At 40.6% G+C, this 14,726-nt stretch overlaps 1 long non-coding RNA gene across 1 annotated transcript; it reads left to right on the top strand.

The window, feature by feature from the left end:
* The first annotated feature begins 2,796 nt into the window (after positions 1-2,796).
* LOC115342294 lies at positions 2,797-9,646 on the top strand. Its single transcript, XR_003923703.1, has 2 exons — positions 2,797-6,140; positions 9,399-9,646. It is a non-coding gene; the product is annotated as an uncharacterized LOC115342294 (long non-coding RNA).
* The last annotated feature ends 5,080 nt before the right edge of the window (positions 9,647-14,726 follow it).

The raw sequence follows: 14,726 nt of genomic DNA, 5'->3' as shown, positions 1-14,726 counted from the left end.
AGGTTAATATCTGAGCTCTTGCCTTCAGTGGGTACGTGATAAAAATTAAAAAATAAACACTTATTACCTAAGTACAGATTTCATGGGTATTTTGGAGGGTCTGGGTGTTAACAGAGTTTTGACAGTAATACAGGTATGAAAGTGATCCGTACAAAATCAAAGCGTAAAGGTATTAGTGTTTGGTTTTGAAGAGATATCCCAAACTTCCTGAAAAGTTCATGTCATAGGTAAAAGGACTGTACCTCTCTTCCTTACTTAATAGAAAGCTCTAATTTTAATATTAAAGAACTGAACAGATGCAGTGGGGAAAATATATTTCTTGTGGATTACTGGTTTATGCTCTGATTATGTTAGGTGGATTTTTTTCCTTATATAAATCTATTTTCATTTCTTTTGCAGAATAACTTGATTAACTGGAATAATATGGTCTCATTTAGTTCTCCTAATGAAGTCTACATTTGGTAGGGGAGGAGAGGAGGGTCAAGAATGATACAATGAGTTTGATGACACCTAGATATCAGGAAAAGTTAGTTGTGGATTCACGTGTTTTCCTTGATCAAACATGAGATTATCTAGGCATAGACCTGTAGGTTGTTTTAATTGAACTGAAATTTTCTGTCTCGTTTGAATAATTCAAGATGGCATATTTTAAGCTTTTTATTTTTTTAAAGGAGAAAGACTATTCATGCAACTTCTTGCATGAACTTAACTAAATTGATTGAGAAACCATCACTAAAGTGAAACAACTCTGTTAGCATAAAACAACTCCAGTGTAGAGAGAGGCTGTTCAGTCTATACGAATATTTCTAATGACAGTCCGGGATCAACTGTAAGTATTTCCTTGGCAAGCTACAGTCAAACTGTATCATGCAGACCTTTCCTAGACAAGTGGGAAGATGTTTTCTTCAATCAGATTAGCTCAATCAACAAACTCAATTGAAGCCCTCATTTAGCCCATATCACAGATCACATGTTGAATTCAGTGCCTTTATTTGCACTTTGGAACGATGCATGGAGCATCATAGGCTGCTACAGCATATATCCTTGATAGGGATGCCAGGAGAGGGGAAGAACGGTGGGGAGGGAGAGAACATGTTTGCTCGAGAGCTGCCTAATATGGTACGCTCCCAATTTCTCTCCTCACGGGTTACTGGCCTGTCCTGGTTTAACCCCAGCCAGCAACTAAGCCCCACACGGCCGCTCGCTCACTCCTCCTGCCCTGGTGGGATGGGGAGGAGAATCAGAAGAAAAAGGTAAGAAGAAACTCATGGGCTGAGATAAGGACAATTTAATAGGACAACGTGAGGAGAGAAGAAATAATAATAACAATAATACTGATAAAAGAATATACGAAGCGAGTGATGCACGATGCAGTTGCTCGCCACCTGGAACCTGCTGCTCAGCCCATTCCTGAGCCGGGATCCCTCCTCCCCCGCGGCCAGCTCCCCCAGTTTATATGTCATATGGTATGGAATATCCCCTTGGCTAGTTCTGGTCAGCTGTCCTGCTTGTGCCCCCTCGCAGCTTCTTGTGAAAATTAACTCCATCCCAGCCGAACCCAGGACACAGCCCTTAAACCAAAATGTTCGCCAGGACCAAAGAGACCTTAGACACCCTCTCCAGAGGGGGTGGAGGCTCTGATATCGGCTCCTTCCACAGAGCACAGAGCTTCAGCAAGTGCAAATGCTGCCCTTTGCGTAAGACAAAATGTCCTTTCACAGAAACGAAAAGATTTCTAGCACTTTCCCTGGTATCTGAGGTGCTGTCAGCAATAATACACCACAAAATAAATTAGCTCTGATAAGCACTGCTGTTGCCTGGAGCAGTTCAATTAGCCTTTTGCACTTGGAGCAGAAGGTTTTATAGCACTAGATAGAGCCTCAGACCAGGCTACATCTGACTTTTGTCCTCTTTGCTCTTTTTATTTGGCACCAGAATCACTGAAAACCACTGGGTTTGTTATATTTTTTTACCTGAGTATTTTGAACAAACAAAATCTTGAGCCTTTCCCCAGGCAGTCCACTGTTGCCTAAACATTGGTGGGAGGGAAACAAAGCTTTTCTTCTTGGTTTTAGTGCCAGAACCGAGATTCTTTCTGATTTAAGCCGTGGAGGGAACAGTGTTGGTATGGTGTTACTACTGTTACTAACATGCTCAGATATGTCAGTCAAGGCTGGATCCTGCTGAAGGAGATGTTTTGCAAAAGAGCAGAGGGTATACTTGTTTCTCTGACCTTGTTTTTTAAAGCAGAAATTAATATACTTGAGCTATTGCCTGAAATAATTTCAAACCCTATTTTTTAAACTAACATTCATGAGGGCAAGTGAATGGCATTTGTAGTTGCAATCCAATCAGTAACTTTGATATTTGGGTATGGGAGAACTTTCCCTTGATTTTATCTCCTCTCCTTCCCTTTTTGTCCATATATTAAAAATATAGTTGATCTATTTTTCAACACATGTGTCTCCCCTCCCCTGTTTATTTTCAAGCATGGATAATCACTGCATACAATTTAAGCAAAATGATCATGTTGCAGTCAATGGTCTCTGTGATCCATATGTTCTGTAGAGATAAGCCGATTTGTTGAGTATGCTGTCCTGTATATCATTTCACATTTTAAAAATATATTTAGACATGCTGCTATTATTGTTGCCTCATTTGTGGTATATAATTTTCTTAAAATTTCCTTCCCATTACGGGAAAAAAAATACAGTAAAATATCAGAAATTACTGCATTTACTGAAAACAGTCATTTTTGTCCTTTAGCGCTGTAATGTTTTTGTCTTTTAGCAGTCCCACCTATTAATTCACACCTAATGGAGAGTCAGTCTGGCTTTCAACAACACCTGCTTCATATCAGTTGTGAAAACAGGCCTCTTCCCTTCACCTAGCAAGGAAAACACTTTTTTTATGAACGACAATACTTTACCTCGCATCCACAAAGTCTGTCACAAAATTTGATCCTAGGTGGAGCCTGTGTCTGGTTTAAGAAATGTTACAGGTACGTAGAAGCTACATTCTTGTCATTTATTCCCCAAGAATTTTATTATAGGGTTAGCAATGTGGCTGTTTGCATTATCACTTTGTATTAAAGAAAAGGAATTCTCATTGGTGCTCCATCTGCAAAACTGCTGTTGCAAAGTGCTGTTTGCGGTATTCAGACTGCTTGTGATGAATTCCCAACTCAATCATGTACCTGTCGTCTCGTGGAAGTGCCTGAGAGTGATAAGAATGCACATGGCCAGCTCTCCAGCACAGCCAGACCCCGCTCCTTTTATTCTCAGCAGGGAGAAATTGTTGGAAAGCACGCCAGAAGGATCAACGTGCTGTGTACTTGGCACGTTCATAGTGATTTATAATTGCTTCATAATAAAGAAATGCAATAGAAGAAGGTTTTAAAATTCTTATCATCACAATGCTTAAAAAGGTTATAAAGCTACCTTGTCATTACTGTGCCATTTTCATATTCTTCAAAAGTATAAGTAAATCTCTCCCAGTATATATAATAGTATCAGATTAGGCCTGTGCAAAATACCACGCTCTCTGGGAATAACTCAGAGTTATGGGTATATTTCCTGTAGCTCTCCTACAGGTCTTGCTCAGTAAGACATAACTTGCAGAATTTATTTTCATCTACTGCAAAGAATCGTGGACTACGCTAGTTTTCATTATCGGTGCGGATATGTCCCCCGCTGTATTATGCAGGGTGCATTTTATAGTGATGGCGTGTGAGGGGGGGCCCTTTTTCTTATCAAAACGGTGTTCAAAGGGCAGAGCGAGGTCTGGGGCTCAGAAGCGGGGCTGTTTTCTTGCCACCCAGAAGCGATGAGCTTCTCTTGTGGAGAGCACAGGCTGCACTCTGTTAAAAATAGAAACGTTGCAGAGGGAAAATTTTGCCAGGAGAAAGATAATACCCTTTGAGTTAAAGGTGAGAAAATAACATACAGGAGTCAAATGTCAAAACTGAAAAACGAAAGCAGTACCTGAACCTTCGTAGGGGCTCAGGCTTTTGAAAAGATATTAAATCTTCATACTGTCTTAATGATTTCCTCCTGTGTAAAGAACTGTTGTCTCAATAATGCAGGTCCAGATCATTCATCCCAGAAATGAGAAGATCTTACCGCAGACAGAAAAGAAGTACTTTCTGGTTGTCTTTAATTTTCATAATGTCGTGAGTTCAGGCCACTTTGCTCACAGGAGGTAAACAATGGTAATACTAATCCACGATCTCCCTAAGAGGCAGTGGATAATTGGACTGATTTGTAAGGGTGGCACAGGACTAGTGACCTGGGTATTTTTTAAGTTTTTGTGCTTTTGAGGAGATGTCTTACTATCTCTAAGCCATCACTTGTAAAAATAAATAACTTTCAGGAGAGATGCTGAAACCTTGCCATTGAAGTAGGAGTATTTAGGATTTTTATTTTTCCTCTACAGAAAATCAAGTAATTAACTTAATTGTGCCCTAAAGACAGAATGTAACATTTTCGTCTTTAAAGATGTATTCACTAAAGGGTATGACATTGCAACAGGGTATGTGTGCTGCTGTCAGCTTTGCCAATTAATATTGCACCCTTGTAGTGGGAGGAGAACTGACACAGTAACAGGGGGAAATGCGTGTACATCTCTGGAGACTAAATATAAAAGATGAGGATTGCTCTGTACGGTTCCCTAAACAGTCAGTGTGGGAACTCATGTTCTCATGGAGGCCAGAAGAAACACAGATCTTCTGGTTGCTAACTGCACCGAAAAAGACCGACTGCAGCGGTCACCGGAATGGACGGATGCCACAGATTTCAGGTTTTCCAATACACTGCTATAAAGCAAAGTAGGATTAGCCTTATCTTTCTGATAAGGAATGTTTCTCTTTCCCAAAGCTTGTGAGAGGAGTTTGACCAGAATTACAGGACTTGAAAAAGGAGCTTCATGTACGTGTAGAAGCTGTAAGCTACAATTTATGACTATTGATAACCACTGCAGAAGCACTGTGTAATGGTATTTTGGTAATGCCTACTTTAAAATCTGACTCTGAGCATCTTTGTGGAGCTTGATTCATCGATAGCTGCAAAACATTGTGATTTGCTGTGACAGGAAGCATTATAGTAGCCTGTATTATATTAGGATCTTTCCACACCATGGGTGCTTTTTGAATGGCTGTCTGCAGCACAGTCAGCGTGCATCGTACTTCAAGGAGCAAATACTTTCACAGGTAAGTTCTTATCAATATACAATGTCTGTGTTTTCAAATATATGATGACATTACTTGCTATGACCATAACATTTTCACACAAGTACTCCCAGACTGTAGCCTGCTGCCATCTGCGTAGGTTGAAGAGAAATGTTTTCCTCCAGAGGATGTTTTAGAGCTTCAGAAAGCCTTTCTCTCTGCTCTGACCACACAGGAAAACTAGGGAGACTAATGTCATTGAATGTACATTAGCCTGTGGGAATGCTGCCATAATGGAGCATTTGAGTCTAACTCTCCGAATCCTTTCAAAAGGCCACGCTCTCGGCAGTGGCAAGTGCTTTTCTGTAACATCCACACTGAAAGACTCTCCAAAAACCAACATACAAAGCCAACCCTTGAAGTCTTGTTGTGTGTTGTAGTAGCCAGAAAGGAGCCTCGCTGATCAGTGAAGACTGGATGCCAGCTGACCTTTCCAGGCTGCCAGAAATGCTGATTTTGGATGTAAGGCTTCAAAGCCGCTCGTCGTTGAGAAAGAGTTGTCATCAGTGACTGCTCCATGGAGTAGCACTGGCATATTAGTGACATTACTCTGCTGACACTACTCAAGTTCAGGCTTTGCTTTCTGCCAACTCTACTTCCTTCTATAAATAATAGCAGAATCTGGAAGTTTTGTGGGTTTCGTTGGGTCTTTTTTTTACATCTTGTTTTTATTTAGTTTCTACATGAATTCATGAATGTAAGCCAGACTTAACTGCACTGCCCCTGTGCAACCTCTTTTTCCTTTATCTCCTCTCCTCTGTATCTCGTGGGCATTGCTCAGGGCTGAGGTTGTGATGTGCACGTGGCAAGAGCTCCAGGGAGGATCCAAGAGCTCCAAGGAGGATACAAGAGCTCCAAGGAGATCTTTTTACCCCTGAGGAGTCCCTGCAAAGGTGACTAGTTTGGAAATAACCAGGTAAGGTCTGACAACCTAGGACACATCACTCTCGACCTATGACAAAGTCTAAAATAGTCTTTTGATATTCAAAGCAGGGTTCCTTGAATGTTTCAAAAATCCTCTGAGACTGTCAGTAATCTTTACATGAACAATATATATATATATAAATCTACTGTGTCTGTGAGCAATTTTAATTTTGGCAGATGAAGCACAAAGCCACTGCAGTTTTCTATCATTGTTTCCAATTTAAGAATATCTGTAACAAAACCCTCCAATTTAGTCACCCACAAACCAGCAGTCACACCGTCAGTGAGGCTGTTAAAGCTAGAAGAGAACTGAGCTAAATTTTAGGAGGGACAATGAGAGAAACCTAGAGATCAGTAAAAAGAAGTGTGACTTGAGTCTCTGAAGCAGGTTATCGAAGGGACAGAACACATCAGGAAAGGTAGGAATTGGTGATAGGAGCTACATCAAATGCACAATGATAAGCTTACAGGAGATAACTCACAAAATTGGGAGCAAAGTGCATTACAAGTGCACCAAGACATTCCTAAGAACCTAAAATCAAAAGGAGTCACGCGAAAAGTAGAAATAAGGAACATAATTAGATATGAGTTTAAAAGGAATTGAGACAGTTCAGCTGGTTAAGGTGTTAACATTATATTGGAACATAAAGGCAGCAAAAATATGCAAGGTACAATAAGTACATGAGAAGCAAAAGAAGGGCAAAGTAAAGGTTCATTGCTTAACAGGCAATGCACAGAGTACTGAAGTGTTCACTGTCTTCACACAAAAAGATTAATTTCTGATCAGATACTTAACCACATTAAATTTAATGTGAAAATGGGAGCATAGCCAGAATAGGGAGAAATTAAGTTCAAAAATGTCTGGATAAGCTAAGTGTAATTGAAGCCATCAGGGCCTGATGATATTCACCTTCACTTGAAGAAATCTCTGAAATATTCACTGCTATCTTTGAAAACTCACAGAACATGGGCAGGTCCCACATAATGCAAGAAAAGCAAACACGATATCTATCTTTTAAAAAACAAACAGGGAATTATAGATTATTCAGTGCAACACCAATTCCTGGAATGATTCTGGAACAAGGCATTAGATAACCAATTTATGAGTGCCTGGAGCATACTAAGGTGGTAAAAACAGCTGACAGATTTGACAAGAGCAAATAGTATTGACCTTGTTCACTGCTGCCAAGTCAACTGGCCTTGGCTGGATAATAGGAACAGCTTTTTGGCCACCTGGACAGTAAAACTATGGGGGAGACTATTGACTGGGGCTGTTGCATCTTTTTTTTTGCTAGAGGATTTTTAAAAACAAGTTAGACACACGGCTTCTGGGAATGGTGTGGGCATCTTTGATCTTTCTTCAGTGTAGGGTATTGGACTAGAGGAGCTGCAAGATCTTTTCCAGCCCTAGAGTTTCATGTAGGCAATGTTTGTTTAGGTCCTCCTAGCCTTGCCCCATGACTTATGTTGCATGTTTCCTGCCCTGGATGCAGGTTACTGAAGACTGTCCAGGATTACATACAAACTCTTTTATTCAAAAGTGACTTGAAACTGAAACGGTCCCTGTGTACTTCATTTTCCTTTGGAAATTTTATCAGAAAGCAAGCAGCCTTTTTTCCCAGCAGTTTGGTTTGGTTTTGCCCCTTAGGTTCATATAAATGGTACTTCTGAAATCTGCCCTATCCCAACAGTACCTCTGAAATCGATATCATACGCTAGGATATCATACATACAGGGTGATGAATGAATTAGTTGGGGAACAAACTGTGGTCACTCCATTGTAGAAGAGAATGCAATTTTCTCCTGAAATGGTCTCACACTAGCGTGTTGAGAAAATCTTGGGCTATGCTATTACTTGTGAAGCAGCTCCACAAATAGTGTCATTTGGGTTCGCTTTTCAAATATTTCCAAGTCACCGGACCAAGATACTGCCTTAGCTGTGAATGCTGATCATTCGAGATGAATCTTCCTCTGTTCCATAGTTTCTGTCACTGCAGGCAGGTTTAACTTGGCCTAGGGGTACAGAGATGGGAAAACTGCTCAGACCCTCTTGGGACCTCTAGTAAGGCTGAAGTTTGCTTTGCAGTGAATGCAGCCCAGCCCGAAAGAGCGCCAGGCACGGTCAGTGTGATTGCTGGCGTGATTTACTATTACTCAACAGGAGGAAATTGTACAGTCTGGGCTGGACTTCTGAAAATGAGAGGGGTCCGTTTCCCCACTCAAAACGTGGGCCTGTCACCACCGAGTGCCCCAAAATGGAACTGAATTATTCCTCCCCACCGCCCCTAAATCTATGTGATTGTAACAAGTTTTCAAAGCCAATGTTGTCTTTGAAAGGCAGGGTTGCCTTCACTGCGTGTAATACGTCTCATTTGACTGTCTACTATTTAGTCGTGTAACTGCTAGGTATTTTTTCAGGTACTAAAATACTTCGTCCTCAAATGGTAGGCAAACCTTTCACATTTCCAACAGCATTTCCACTAAAAGGGAACGTTAATCTGTTGGGTGAGCCAGGCAGAGCCACCTCACTGCAGTTGTCTCCTTACCACTTTTTCTGCCTGGCCTTTTGGGGGATTCAACCTCTTTAGGAAAAATGAAGGATACTAAAATATCCTTAATAAGTGGCATATGTAAGCATTCAGACCTATTGAAAGTATGTTTTGCTGGTTATCACTTAACAAAAACAGAATTAGAGCCTGGACAAGCTTGTGATGTTAAACTCATCTTAAAACTCAATCTGTCTGCAGTTTTTTTATTAAAATAATGAGACCTTATAAAAAGCTAATTGCCACATTTCATTTTAAAGTGGGAGCTCTTAAAAAATACAAGATATATATTAGCCTCGCACAGATTTAAGGCTTGATTGTTCTCTTTCAGATGGTTGCATCAGAAGAAACTATTAAACATAATAAAATGACAAAAAACTAGATTGAGAGCAGAATTAGGGCCCACGGTGCAATCAGTAACCTTTTGAGATTCTGACAACAAAGCAACAGTGAGGCCAAGCTTTGCAAAACTAGTAACATGCTTCTTAATTTTTACCCCAAGTATGAACTCTGACTGAGAAATTTTGGATTTCCCACATTATTTGTATTCTATTATACTGAAGTATTCAGGACACATTCAGTCATCAGAAACATGAGACTGGGCTCCTAAATAATTTATTTTACGTACTTGATGGAATAAAAAAAAAAAAAGACACAGAGTTATCAATGTCTTTTTATGTAACATGATGCTTTCCATCCTTTAGATTTATGGACACTTTGCATTTGTGACACTCTGAGATTCCTTTGCAGAGAGCTGTACAGGAGAAGTCCATGTTTTCTGCCAGCCCCTGGAAGTGTGTACCCCTGCTGAGTGTCTTCCTAATCCAGGTGCAAAACTGGAGATCCAAAACAGCTGTTTCCTGGTGTTGGGCAGATGGCTGGAAGTTTTTGCTCTAGGCAATTTCTGGATTTTCTGTACATTTTGTAAAGAAATAAAGTTATTTTTAAAATGCTCAGTTTTACCAATTTCTCTTCAGAATATGACACAGCTGCAGAAAAGAGCAACAGTTTCCTCAGGTTAAATATGATTCCAGACTCAGACCCCATTTGGTCACTAAAGCCAAATAAATTCATTTCAGGGCACGCAGGTGTAAATGAGATCAGACTCCAGCCTTTCGTAAGTAATCCATGTTCCTGTGGCTGAAAGTCGCCTACGTTTATGCACCTTGGATGCATCTTTCAGGCAGAGAACTTGTCCTGTGGGAGATGTTTCGGTTCACTGAGCAGCATTTCACAAAATATTACAACTCCCTCTCATATTTTGCAGATGCAATTTCCATTCTATTATCTTTTCTCCTACACATTATTCTGAAAGAGCTACACAAGGAGAAAAATCTCATCACAATGAAAAAATTCTTTGCGATCAATGTAACGTGCGCGTTGATTAAGTTCCTTGTGGAGTCCTTAACTCCACGTTATCTTTCTGAACACTAGATTTTGCCTTTACATCTCTGATGGAGCCAAGATGTGTAAAAATTAATGTAAGCTGACAACTTCTTACTAGTTAGATATCTGAAGAGTCTCAAGTGGATAAGCTGTTCTTCCCCAAGTCAGTTGTGAGTTAGGCTTGCTAACTGACACAGAGGAGGCACCGGGAGGAGAAGGGGAGAAACAGGTTGGGGGAAAGAGGTAGGAATGGGAAAAGGAATGAGAGCAACAAATGAAGAAATCAAGAATAAAGCTACCATGAGGCAAGGAGAGGAAATGTATAAACACAAGCCTGCGAGGTCAGAAAAGGTGCTCAGCGAGGGCGTTGCTCAGGTCTGAGCTGGGCTGTCTCCAGGCCGTGGGAAACTCCAGAGAAGCTGCCCGAGATGCCTGAACACCTGCTGGAGCTTGGGGTTGTGCTGCTGCAGTGGTTCGCTCATCACGCCAGTGTCCAAAAGGAGCTGATTTGGTGTTCTGGATGCCCTCTGCATGAATTTAAATAGTTATCATTTATTTTGATTTAAGATCACTTTATTGTGATAATTTCAAAATATTTTCGAAAATATGTAGCATGGATTTCATGCTACTTTGGTATACACAAGCTTTGAAAATACAGCAAATTGAAATGAAAATAAATAGACCCAAAAATCTGTATTTCTGTATAGCCAGCAGAAAACATTTTGATACTATCATGACAGTTTTAATGTTGGGTTTTTTTCCTGTTAAAATTTATTCACCTTTTGATACATTCTTGGTAAAGATCTGTTCTTTAGAGCATTTCCAAAAGAAAATTATTCTCTAGAAAATTCTTCAGCCTCCTTTATTAAAGTTAGCTTCCTGTAACTACAGTCAAAACTTAACAGCTAAAATAAAACACATTCTCAAAGGAGTAAGCCTGAAGCTGTGAGGGATATAGATTAGAAATGACATGCTTAATAATGATTTCATCTCTAACTGACCTGTCTCCACGATGAGAGGAAAAGCTGAATAAAAGATTCATGAATGGGAAGAAGAGGAGGGAAGGTGAAAAAATAAACCAGAAGAAAAAATTTAGGACAATTATTTTGTATAAAGCAGGTATTTGAGTTACCATATTGAATTACATGAACATTTTTCTTGTTTATAGTCAGAAGGCTTTAGTGAATACAGTAGAAACAGGACATAAAGAGAAAAGATCTCCAGGAGCACTAGTGTGGAACAGAAATGGGAGCAGGTGCAGAGTTTGTGTGTACAATTTCACGTGTAACACGGTTTAGTTTTAAGGACTGATGTTAGCTATATATTTCCATATGAATGCTTGTACCTGTGACGTTTGGGTATTTGAGGCTTCCTTACAAAAAATTATGGTTTTAAAACATTGAAATCTCTTCCTCTCACCATGGGCTGCTTATTCTTATACTCCGTTCCAAATAATAAAAATACTTGGCAAGACCTGGTATTTCGAGCACAAGCAACAGTAATGGACAATTGGCTTCTGGCCTGGAGCTGAAGAACAGCAAGTCTCCGTCTGTCTGCCACCAGGTACGTAGGCATTCCCCAGCAATACCCATGCACCTTTAGTAATCCAATCTGGGATAAAGCATGCCAGATTAGTCTCTGCATCCTTTCTTCAAATGCACTTCACATTTTTTGAGGATTCTGAGGACATCCTTGAAACGGAGAAACTTTGCCGTGTTCCCTTTATATTATTTTCTCTCTTGCAGGCAAACTTCCAGTAAACAATACACTGAGTTCATGAAGATGCAGACTGACTGAGATTTCAGGATGGGCTGAGTTACAAGCGTGTAAACCTAGAGTAACAGCTGCACAGTCAGTGACATTACTTTAGATTCAGGCTTGTTCAGCTGAGATCAGATGCCAGCCAAAGCGATGTCTACGTGCACAGAAAACGTAGGTCTTCTTCCAAAGAGCTGCCATTGCATATACGAGGAACGTGTGAACGTGAGCTTAAATCTGCAGAATTCCTCTGCTGCACAAAGTGTCGGGCATTCAAACTATTAATTTATGACTGTTTTCTGTGGCTGCACTGTGACTCTTAAGGCAAAAATCAATCATTTTCTTTGAAAATCCAGAGGCGAAAAGACACGTGTGAGAGATGAGAAGAGATTATATGATTTACAAAATACTGTCTCCTCTCTGAACCACATCCCTGTGATTTCAGCTAAGGAAAAATTTTACAGATGAAGTATTACCCTTCTGAAAAGCGTCTGCCTTATGTGTCTTGAGATCTGGAATTTAAAAAGAAATCAGCTTAGCTTAGTCCCCCAAAAGATTTATCTTTACAAAGAATGTAGGCAATGTGCACAGGATGGAGAACCATGCTCTGGGATGCAGTTATTTGGAAAGGATTTGAGGGTCACGGGAGAAAGTTGCTCATGCTGAGGTCCCAAAGCAAGGTGTTAACACGATCCTTACAGTTTCAAACGGGAATCCCAAGTAGGAGCAGAAGAGTATGTTAGAGGGAAGAGTGTCCACTTCTGGTGTCCACTTATTGAGAGGAGTGTTAAGAAACTCAGGGGAGTTCAATGCAGAATAACATAACAGACTAGGGAAGAGAGGGATGGATGGGAAAAAAAATCTTTAAAGGCTGATTCTACCAGCTTAGCATGTTTAATTTAATGAAGCAAAGGTCAGGGATGTCATGAGGACATCTCAGAGAAGAATTTATTCCACCTGATCTTAGCTGATCTAGTGTCATCTAGTGCAAGCCGCCTCTTCCAGGCCCCCTCTGTAACTGATGGAAAGAGAAAGTATCATCACCCCAGGATTCTTTTCCTCCAACACAAAATAAATGTCCCAAACAGCTTGGATAAATCATTATCTGTCTCCATGGGCTACTGGGGGAAACTAAATGATTTGTTCAGACTAGGCACCTGATTCTGAGACAAGTGAATTAAGGAAAGATAAATCCCCACATGCACTGCATGGGAACAAATCTATGCAATAGCTCACTGGAGCAGGCCAGGGTTTAACGAGATCTATCAGCTAAAAGTTGAAGCTAGACTAATTCAGGTTATAAATAAAGCAAAGAGCTTTAAAAACAGTATAAACATAATTAACAGCTGGATTGATTTACTAGAAAATGCAGTAGATCCTCATGACTGATGATTTTAAATCTAAGCAACATTAACTTATTTCCACTTATTTTTATGGAAAATAGAAAAAATGAGCTATTCCCAGTTTTCTATTCTAGAAAGTCCAGCAAAGCAGGATAAGCAGAACATTTTTATTAATGTATGTTCAGCGGAGGGAGTTCAACTGAAGAATCATTAAGCCTCAGTCATAATAGCATGAGCACAAAATAATAGTTATATATTCCCAACCCACCATTAGAAAAGCATTTGTTCCACTTCTACCCTGAATAATCTGAGAAGAAAGACACTTAGAGACAATGCTGTCCCTACCCTAGGCCTTGTCCTCTATTGCTCAACCCTTTGTTCAGAGGGAATCTGAAATGCCATTGCTCAGTTATATCTCCTGTTAATGCATTCAGACAAAATTTCCCTCTCCACTTTCTATACATTTAAAGGTATGTTTCACAGATGTGTTTTTAGAGGCATGAAAAAAACTCAAAATGCTGTCTCGTACAAAAAAAGGCATTGACAGCAGATGTTTCTTCCAACTCTTGACTAATAACAATATGACTCTCCGAAGTCTCCAAATAGCCCTTTATCTTCATTAAATGTCAAAGTGGCTTCAGAGTTCTCCTTCTCGCAGGCTTTGGGCTCATGCAATGAATCAGTCCGAAAGGTGAATGAGAAAAGCTGCAGATTCCTCCCCACCACCAGCACCACTCTGTCTTTCCTACAGAGATCCTCAGAGAGAAGGATTGTGTTTTGCGGAGAGAAGCAGCACAGCCTGTGCAGCAGAACCACATTTATCCCTCTGCCAAAGTGGTTTATGCATCTGCAGTGCTGGGGCCAGATTTGCCTCTGCATGACAATTTTTTCAAAAGAAAAGCCTCAGCTTTCCAGATTAGTGGTGGAATATGTTTCAGCAAATCAGCCAGACAAGCACATCAGATACGCTTCCATCTGTACCGGGCCTGGACATAAACCTTAAAAAAATCCCACTTCACAAAAACTTTTGTGACAAATTATAACATCTACCCACCATGAGACAAGAAACCCTAAATATGGGGAGAATTGTATAAGAGCCACTCTGTTATGAGCTCTGTCAAAGTGCCACTGACACACACAACTCTTTCCAGAGAAACTTGCACTGTAAATGCATAGCCAAAAGTACCCTGAGCAAATCATCAGAGAAGTCAGTCTGCGAGCAGATCAACACAAGAGCCGAGGGCACCACATCTTCAGGGCCATGGGGTGCTCGTGCTCTATGGGACGACTGACAGCAACGAGGACATGGGAGGTGACCCCGCTGGCCCCAGTCCCTGATGGGGGCACGTGGCAGGTTCCAAAATGCAGAAGCCCAGCAACAGAGAAGCGAGGAAGTATACCCACAGTGAGATTCAGCAGATAACCATAGGCAGCTCTTTGGCTGATGTCTACATCTGGTTATCCAGATTTCCTTCATAGCTGGTGAACAGAAGCACTTGTCGGATACAGGTCATACGTTACGTGCCCTACACGGCTCTGCTGACT

The sequence above is a fragment of the Aquila chrysaetos genome, chromosome 5, assembly GCF_900496995.4.
Source record: "Aquila chrysaetos chrysaetos chromosome 5, bAquChr1.4, whole genome shotgun sequence".
Lineage (NCBI taxonomy): Eukaryota > Metazoa > Chordata > Aves > Accipitriformes > Accipitridae > Aquila > Aquila chrysaetos.
This window is presented reverse-complemented; position numbering and strand designations above follow the sequence as displayed.